At 40.1% G+C, this 9,495-nt stretch overlaps 1 protein-coding gene across 15 annotated transcripts in view; it reads right to left on the bottom strand.

Annotated features, from left to right (window-relative positions):
* Positions 1–4,962: 4,962 nt before the first annotated feature.
* TCF12 (transcription factor 12) overlaps positions 4,963–9,495 on the bottom strand; it is a 278,333-nt gene continuing 273,800 nt past the window's right edge. For all 15 annotated transcript variants that reach the window (XM_073618786.1, XM_073618794.1, XM_073618798.1 and 12 more), the window contains one exon: positions 4,963–7,103. The gene's annotated coding sequence lies outside the window, so the exon portion shown is untranslated. The remainder of the gene's footprint in view (positions 7,104–9,495) is intronic.

The following is a 9,495-nucleotide window of genomic DNA, read 5'->3' as shown; positions in this document are numbered from 1 at the left end:
CCATTCACAGTGCTGCTCGCGCATGTGCACAGGGGCTCACAGTTAGAATGCTGGCACCGCAGAGAGGAGGGGGAGAGAGGCGAGGCTTCCTGCACCTGCATTGCTGGACCGTGGGACAGGTGACACTTTTTGTAGCTGCTGACTTTTAAATGTGTGGAACTTCACTTTAATACCGTGTATTGCCCCCTTTACATCAATGACAGCTTGAAATCTTTTGTGGTATTTGTGGATGAGGCTTTTTATCTTCTCAGATGGTAAAGCTGCCCATTCCGCTTGGCAAAAAGCCTCCAGTTCCTGTAAATTCTTGGATGTCTTGCATGAACTGCACGTTTGAGATTTCCCCAGAGTGGCTCAATGATATTGAGGTCAGGAAACTGAGATGGCCACTACAGAACCTTCACTTTATTCTGCTGTAGCCAATGTCAGGCCGATTTGGCCTTGTGTTTTGGATCATGGTCATGTTGGAATTGTCCACGTAGGTCCTATATGCAGCTTCCTGGCTGATGAATGTAAATGTTCCTCCAGTATTTTTTGATAAAATACTGCATTCATCTTGCCATCAATTTTGACCAAATTTCCTGTGCCTTTGTAGCTCACACATCCCCAAAACATCAGCATTCCACCTCCTTGTTTCACAGTAGGAATGGTGTACCTTTCATCATAGGCCTTGTTGACTCCTCTCCAAATGTAGCATTTATGGTTGTAGCCAAAAAGCTGAATTTTGGTCTTATCACTCCAAATGACTTTGTGCCAGAAGGTTTGAGGCTTGTCTCTGCTGTTTGGCATATTGTAAGCGGGATACTTTGTGGCATTTGCATAGTAATGGGCTTTCCTCTGGCGACTCGACCATGCAGCCCATCTTTCTTCAAGTGCCTCCTTATTGTGCATCTTGAAACAGCCACACCACATGTTTTCAGAGTCCTGTATTTCACCTGAAGTTATTTGTGGGTTTTTCTTTGCATCCCGAACATTTTCCTGGCAGTTGTGGCTGAAATTTTAGTTGGTCTACCTGACCATGGTTTAGTTTCAACAGAACCCCTCATTTTCCACTTCTTCATTAGAGTTTGAACACTGATTGGCATTCTTAATTCCTTGGATATCTTTTTATATCCCTTTCCTGTTTTATAGAGTTCAACTACCTTTTCCCACAGGTCCTTTGACAATTCTTTTCCCCATGACTCAGAATCCAGAAACGTCAATGCAGCACTGGATGAAAGATGCAGGGGTCTGTCAGGAGTCCAGAAACTCATTGACCTTTTATACACACACAATAATTACAAGCAAAGAGATCACAGGTGAGGATGGTTACCTTTAATAGCCATTCAAACCCCTCTGTGTCAACTTGTGTGCATGTTATCAGGTCAATTTGCCAATTTATTGACTCTAGAAAACACATACGGCCACACATTTCACCATAAACATTTTGTGAATTGCAGGACCCCAGGAATAGTTTACCTGTTACCATGCCCCCTGGCATGAACGAAGCCTTTAACTTTAAGCCCTTCCTCCAGGGCTTTAAATCTGAAGGCTTTGAAAAAGATCTTAAAATTTTCTCTCTCTAGTACACACTAGATCAACCATAGCAACTTATGGGTTTATGGGTCTATGCATTGTATCAGTGGGTGGCTCTTATACATGACCTGAATGTGATCAACATGATACAATTAGATGCCAAATTGTACCTGCATTTCCTGTTTTATGTACATATCCTTTGTATCATTTTAAGATTTAATCACGCAATTGTTCATTCTTAGTCTAAGGGGATTCTTGTTCACCCATCCTATGTTTGATCAGCATCTGCCTTTATGTAACACACATTGAAACACTTTTTTTATTTTTTTTTTTATATTTTAATTTTTATTGTAATTTTTGGCTTGTTTTATCCTGGGACATGCCTCTCCTTACTCTACAATTCGGCCACTAGATGCCGCCGCTGTGCATGTGTGCCTCCAGACACGCACAGGCTCCCTGGCACTTCCTGGTGCTGTGGAGGCCTGTTTAATTATGGCCACTATTTGTGCATTGGCATGCTGGCGCTTGCACACCTGATGCCATCTGTCATCCTTGGACTATGTGGCCTCTCCTGGTGTGTCGGCGGCTCCCTGGCATCATCGCACACCACCTGTGTCCCAGGCCAGCAGACTGCCTGGGACACACAGCTTCCCATGTCCCCTGAATCCACACAGCAGGAGCAATCATCTGCTTTACCTTCCCCCCTTTCTCCCCTGCCCACTGTACAGAGGTGGGGAGGAAGAGTTCTGGATGCAGCCACATATAGAAGGGGGATTGCCCACATACACATGGTGGCTTCAAATTCCCAGAGACTACCATCTCCATACTGCTTGGTATCATCACCTGATGCAAGTACAGACCACTCTACTCTCCTTCCATTGCGTATGACTATTACCTGGGTCTTAAGTTCTCCGTTTCTATACTCCATTACCATGCCATCTCGCAGTTGTTCCCCAGTAGCCATTCATGTTTGTGTGTTGGGCTGTGGCGGACACAGGAATTGATGTCCCATGGCTAATTTATTATATATATATATATATATATATATATATATATATATATATATATTTTTTTTTTTCCAATTGGTGTTTGCCCTTTATACATTTAACTTATTTTTAGACACGTGGCTGGGTTGGTAGGGTCCCTCCTATTCTGTGGCAGTCCTTGCAGGCTCCGTCTGACGCTATGGCAATCAAGGCATCTATTTCCCCCTTCCCTCCTATTCCCCGTTCCTTCCCATCCCTCTTTTCCACCGACCGATATGAGGTGGTGGGACACGTCCAAGGGTTATTTGCCATACCATATATATACTTGTATACAAATATATACTTATTGTACAAATGTTGAATACTACATGTACCTATGTTTGTACTATTGTACTTCTAGATTATTGCACCCTGCTCTGTTCTCTCCTGAAAAAGGAATTTTGTATATTCTGAAACATGTTGGGATCTCTCCTGTGACAACTATCCACGGCTAGGTCATATACCCTACAGGACCCGCCGGGTGTTCCAGATGTTAGAGCCTCAGAGTTGCATATCAGTAAAAGGTACTGTTGTCATTTTGATTTTAAAACGTACTCAATGTGATTGCAAATCTTTGGATTATGTTTTTACTGTTTGTGAATAAAGTTTGCTGATTTTAGTCTATTGCACATCTATACTGTCTCTATAACTGCCTTCAAAGTCCCAACGGGGTTACATTTTTTTTGTTTTTTTCATTGGCATAGTGGGATGTGGCAGGAATTATATAGATGTATACAGCACTAGGATAGCATTTCACCATATTAATAAAAGTGGATTTACAGTATTCCAAGTTTTACAATTCATAATGCTGAAAGGTCTGCTTATTTGCCACCTGTTCCTGCAGTCTAGGGACAATTGCATTTTGAATAGACAGTTATAGCAAGCCTGTCATGTTAAAAAGTGAAACTCCTGCCCTAAAATCAGTTATTACAAGTAATTGCTATGATCTATGACAGTCACGAAAGAGGTTTTTGTCCATAACTTGGATTCCAAGTGCATCATTCCCATGTCTAAAGAGACGTCTCTGTAACCAATCTGGTCACTCTCATTGGACAGAGGGAAGGACTTGGATTCATAGTCATACAACAAACTTAGATTGTTTTGCTGGTACAAAGCTTCAAGAAACTATTTTTTTTTTGTTTCTTCGCAACAATAACATACATACATTTTCATCCAGGTGCAGTTCCCAAGGCATTACTGACATTGCACTGATCCAGATACACTGACTATATTGACTGGAGTCCGTGAAGAGTCAACTGCAGAGTTCGAAGTAAATAGGAACTAGTTAAGCATACAATTTGTCCATAAATGAGATAAGGGATCAATCATATCAGGACACTAGCAAAAAAAAACTAAGGTCTCATGAAGTGGGGTAGGGTTTTAGAGGTACGCTCACGGGGGTACATCCAAAAGTTTTGCCAGTGTCCAATCACCTGAAGGTAGCAGCCTATAACTCAGGGTCTATGAATATCCAGTCTGTGTCCTGTGCCGTAAAATTAAGATACATATATACTTATTAATCAAGATTAAAAGATAATACAGGCGGAACGTTAACATTTCTACCTTCCATCTTGTGAATGTTAAGCCAAACACAGACCTCACATCAGTTATTAAGCTTTATGAACAGCTGCCATAGTATATAATGGACTACCTATTTCCCTGCAAGGAGACACATTATATGCCAGGGCAGAGAGCAGATACATGGTCAGCCAAGAAGACTTCAGACAGTAAAAAGCTACCTGGTCTCATGTAGACCCAAGTACTTAGAACAGGACATTCATCAGATCTGAGGTCTCTGTTTGAGCATATATTTTTTTCTGTTTCAATATTTTTCTTTATTTAAATAGGAATAAATTTACATCTAAGTAGACAGTCATGAGATGATTGCATATCTAAATAACATAATAATGTTATATATACATTTAAATAAAAAATATTGTACAGAAGGTGTGATTTCATGTGTCTATAAAGTCATTAAGGTGTTAAAAATGTATTCAACAACCACAATTGTCTCTGAATTGAATTTTCATGGATTGCTAGTCAACCTAGGGTATACCATACTGTAGCAATAGGCTTCTTGTAAAAGAGAAAAGGGGATAAAGAGGAGAAGCTTGGTGAGGGGGAGCTAAAGAGGAATAGGGATCGGGGGTTGGTGGAATGTGGGGATGACCAACTCTCCAAGATCTGGTTTTGGGGCACAATTCCTGTTCACATCATAAAAGTGTAGCTTATCCACTTTAGCCAGCCTTGCCTCAGAGTTGCCGGGTGCTTATTTTGTTTAAAGAGGGGCATATATTTTTTTTTAAGAAGGAGGAAGCAACAGGAGGAAATTGAGATTTGGCATTTTGAAAGTGCAATACTCCTTTAGCAGAAGACATTTAAAATTACTTTGGTAAAAGTAAAATAAAATTTCCAATAAACCAAATTTAAAAAAGATGGCACATTTATTGCTACATAAATGTTATATACATATTGTGTTTCTGTTACACTGACAGAAAAAAATTTGAACTTCTTGCTGCTGGTTGAAAGTTATCAACAATACGTTGAATTTGACACAGGGTACAAATCTGCAATAGACCAACAATGAAAATTGTAGAACAAGATGATCAGCAATTCATCTTGGACAAGTAGCTCTTACAATACTCCATAGGTACTACACGGTATGCTAGGACCCTACTATGTTCTTAAAATGCTATTGTAAATTTTTGATATTAATGAACAGGTTACGGTAAATAACCCTACATTTTTACTACCTAATATAGTAAAATAAAGTAAGAAACTTTTTACTGAAAACTTTTTCGATTTCAAAAATCTAGAAAGAGTAATATTTAGAATTCAAGAAATTTTCTTACAAGATTATTGTATAAAAGACTAACTACAGTGAAAAATAAGCCAAATGTTTTTTCTTTCTATTTTATGAAGGAAAGCTTCTGGGCATACTGCAAAGTCTAACATAGCGAAACAAAAAATTTAAAAAGAAAAAAAAAAAAAAAAAAAAAAAAAAAAAAAAAAAGAGAAAAAGAAAAAGAGGAAAAAAAAGGAGCAAAGAAGAAAAAAGGCCAGGCAGTGGCACATGATCCACTCTCGCATATCAAAAGCAACAATGTCTGTTTAGATGATAAATACTGAAATAAAGAACAAGGCCACAGATCTAGTCCCATGATGCCAGATACAAATATAAGTAAAAGGTTATATCTAATAACTTATAGTTATTCATGTTGTAAGGGACCAATAAAATATGTTTTCCCATCAAAAGAAAAAATATTTTGTTCTGTGCAGTTTTCTGATACATTTGGAACATTTTTTGTTCAAACCAGGATCCAGCTCTGATTTCTCTTGTCCATGGTCACTGCAGTGGAAGACTGTATACATGGAAGTTTGGAAGGGGCTGACAGTTTGAAAATATATTATATCATAACATAATGGATCAGAGATTCTGATAAAACTGCTGGCTTTTTTCCGTTGATTACATTCTATTCCTTCTTGTCAGGTTTTAACTTTAGAATTTGTGTTTAAATGGTGACCATTGCTCTTAGGTTTCATTGTACATTTAGATTTGTTCATGCATCGGGTCATGGTAAATTTACCATATTCACTGCCTGAAAAAATCCTATGTGTACTTTACATTTGTGCTTACTTACAGCTAACACCTTGGTGTCCTACAGGTAGAAGATGCTGCATGGGACAAGAAGATGGTCTGATATGTTACATTAACCCCTTCAGATAACAGTTCTGTTTCATCGTGAAGTTTAGGGATTTTTTAATTCATCGGCAAAACAAATATTCCAGAAAAATACGGTGGAGAATCACTTAGGAAGCCGCTAAGTCTCAGCACTGCTCCAGTCTTAATCTTCTCTAGGACAGTAAATTAGTCAAAGTATGGATCTTGAGGCTACCTATGACCACAACTGTTCGAATTATCAGAGAACAAAAAAAAGAAAAAAAAAAAAAAGAAAAAAAGAAAGCTATACCAAGGAATATTTTCCTGTGGAAGGAAAACACTATGTATATGGCAAAAGGAGCGGAAATGACATAAAAATCCATTTCCCTTCCTTCTTTAAGACACTAATAGGTATGCTGGGAATGCTAAAGGGTCACAGGTTGCCACTGTTTGTATTCTCTATATGAGAACAGTTCTAACAAATGCTGGCATCAACTGAAATCTTTACCACTTTCAGCCCAACTTTTCCCTTTTTTATATGTAGACCTTTACAACAGTTCCTTAATAAATAAAATTTGTAGATACAATGCATTTGTCAATTCAGTTTAGGCACAAGGCAGCTTCCACGATGTGTGGAGATAGTAGGACAGTCTGATTGTGCAGGAACGACACACTGAAACAGTAAGATATGTTCACATGTGGGCTGAATACGAGCAGATTTCAACTTCTGATGCAGATGTTCCACATTTGCTTTCATCAGATTGCGTGTTGGGCATCTTGATTCAAGTCCCCCCAAAATTCTTATTTTTCTCCTTATCCTGTCAGATTTGTGTCGTCGATATGCTAGTTTTTGTGTCCTTGTGATGAGAACACCCTCTATATATCCTATCCATAGTGTGGGAGTCCTGAAAGAGAACAAAGATCAATATAAATATTACCAAAGTGTTTACTAAAAAAAAAAAAAAAAAAAAAAATACATATATATAAATAATATTAATTTGTTTTTCACAGCTTAACAAGTTACTTAAAGTGGATGCAAAAGGGGAAGATCGGCTCTTCTTCCTCCTCCACTTCAACTTTTGGCATGTTATTTTTATGGAGGGGGAGTGGGCTGCCTAGTTTTGACAGGTACCCGATCCCACGTTGATACGAGCGGAAGTTTGCTCCCCCTCCCTGTCCACAACCTTCTAGGACATGTCACAGGTCCTAGGAGGCTGCAGGATTATTCACAGGGTGTAGCCTGGCCTGCGCATGAATAGTGAGAAGCCAACAGTAAAGCCACAAAAAGTCACAGCCGCCTTCCCACAGTTAATATGCCGGCGCCGAGAACATGAAGACCAGCGATGCACTGGCCCGGGGGAGGACAGCGCTGGATCCCTGGACAGGCGATTGTTTATTAAAAATCAACAGCTACAGTTTTTGTAACTGCTGAATTTTAATTTTTGGAAACCCGGCTGAAGAACTGCTTTAAAAACTAAAAACTAGTAAGCCATAAAATCAATCCTGCAACCAATAAACAAGCAACAATTCAAAGATATCACAGGATAAGTTTGTCATGAGAGAAATATAGGGCTGGTCATTGCTTGCCACCTTTGGAAATGCATTTCAGCTGGGTCTTGTGCAGACTCGCTAACTTTAATACTTTATGCCACTGATCCAGGTCAGCTAATCAAAAGCAGTAAAGGCAGTCAGTATGGCAGTCAAGCAACCAGAATTTTCAGAAGAGCCCTAGAAACAGCATAGTCCAAATAAAAATAACATCTTATTGCAAAGTTATGATAGTTAAAGCGGTTCTAAAGGCAGAAATGCTTTTTATCTTTATTCATTCTAAGCATGAAGGTAAAAAACCTTCTGTGTGCAGCCCCCTCAACAGACCTTACCTGAGCTCCCTCCGATCCAGTGATGTTCACGATAGCCTTGGCTGTCCCTGGACTCTCCGTCCTCATTACTGGGACAGCAATGGGAGCCCATTGGCTATCACTGTTGTCAATCACGGCCAGTGAGCCAATGAGGAGAGAGCATAGCACAGTGGCTCAGAAGCAAGCATGCAGCAGTGACCCAGGGCAAGCAGCTTTCGTTGGGGGGACTGCTCGAGGGGAAGGAGCCAGGACCACGAGCGGGGGGACCGGAAGAGAGGAGGATCAGAGTAGCTCTACGCAAAACCACTGCACAGAACAGGTAAGTATAGCATATTTGGTATTAAAAAAACAAAACAAAAAAAACCCCCCAAAGCTTTAATACCACTTTAAGCAGTTTCACAAAGATTTCATGAGACATCATCTTAATTCTAAGCCAACTATAAGCCATTCAACTCAGGTGTAAAACCTGTTGAGGCATAATGCCCAGGGAACCCATTCAACTCAAAATCCTGCAAAAATGCAATCCTGCAATAGGCTGGAGTGAATGCTGGCAAGATTTTGAGCACTCAGCTTTCCCAGGAGGCAGTGATGAGGCAAGGTGTCATTATTCACTCCACACGAAAGGGTCAGAAGCAAAGGCTGATTTTTTTTTTTTTTTTTTTTGAAGCTAAAAAAAAAAAAAAAAAAAAAAAAAAAAATCAAAGAGTCAAAATAAAAATTCTATTTGTATATGGGGTGCATGATATAATAGTATGACCGGCTTATCATTTTTATCTTTTTAAAGTGAATCTGAACTGGTGTAAAACATTTCTAACTATCTATTAGTTTTCAAATCAAACCATCTTGGATCAAAGACCTTAGCTGTACACAAGTCCTTGACTTTTTCTCAGGTCAAGATTAAGCCCTAACCCTTCCTGGTATTTAGTGGGACACTCCACTGTCAATGGCAGAGCCGCTGCTGCCCAAATTTGTTCTGGCATTTGACAGTTGAATGAAAGCAAGGATGACTTTAAACTTTGGCAAATGCTGTTGGTGTATATACAGTCTATGATCCAAGGGAGCTCTATTGAGATCCATTTTAAGACCCCTTTCACACCGAGGGCGTTTCGCAGGTGCTATAGCGTTAAAAATAGCGCCTGCAATCCGCCCTCAAACAGCTGCAGCATTGTCTGAAGTGTGAAAGCCCGAGGGCTTTCACACCGGAGCGCTGCGCTGGCAGGAGGGGAAAAAAAAAGTCCTGCCAGCAGCTTCTTTGGAGCGGTGTGTTTACCGCTCCTCCACCGCTGCTCCCCATTGAAATCAATGGGGCAGCGCTGGGATACCGCCGGCAAAACGCCACTATTGCGACGCATTGCGGGCGGTTTTAACCCTTTCTCGGCTGCTAGCGGGGGGTAAAAGCACCCCGCTAGCGGCCGAAATTCGCCGCTAATCTGACGGT

The sequence above is a fragment of the Aquarana catesbeiana genome, linkage group LG03, assembly GCF_042186555.1.
Source record: "Aquarana catesbeiana isolate 2022-GZ linkage group LG03, ASM4218655v1, whole genome shotgun sequence".
NCBI classification, from domain to species: domain Eukaryota; kingdom Metazoa; phylum Chordata; class Amphibia; order Anura; family Ranidae; genus Aquarana; species Aquarana catesbeiana.
The sequence above is the reverse complement of the archived record's forward strand: the minus strand, read 5'-3'. Positions and strand labels throughout refer to the sequence as shown.